Source organism: Marmota marmota, unplaced genomic scaffold (assembly GCF_001458135.2).
Source record: "Marmota marmota marmota unplaced genomic scaffold, marMar, whole genome shotgun sequence".
NCBI lineage: Eukaryota > Metazoa > Chordata > Mammalia > Rodentia > Sciuridae > Marmota > Marmota marmota.
In genome coordinates, this window is record NW_026000037.1 from 47,656,175 (window position 1) to 47,656,434 (window position 260).

Below are 260 nucleotides of genomic sequence, written 5' to 3' on the forward strand. Positions count from 1 at the left end.
CCTCCTCCGCGCTCCACTCTTCTGCTGGCCTCGCCACCCCTGCCCCTCGGGAAGACCCACTCTACCACCCCTTGTCGCCGCGGTGTGCAGGCACTTAGGGCTCTGGGCTGGGAGACGGGAGGAAAGTCGTGGAGTTTTCCCCGCCCTACCCACTCGGGCTCGGGGAAGGAGGAGGAAGAGGGAGTGGACCATCTGCCCATCCCAGAAATTCCTGCCTTTGGGGTGGGGAGAGAGGAGGGGTGAGGCTGCTGGGTGCAAGC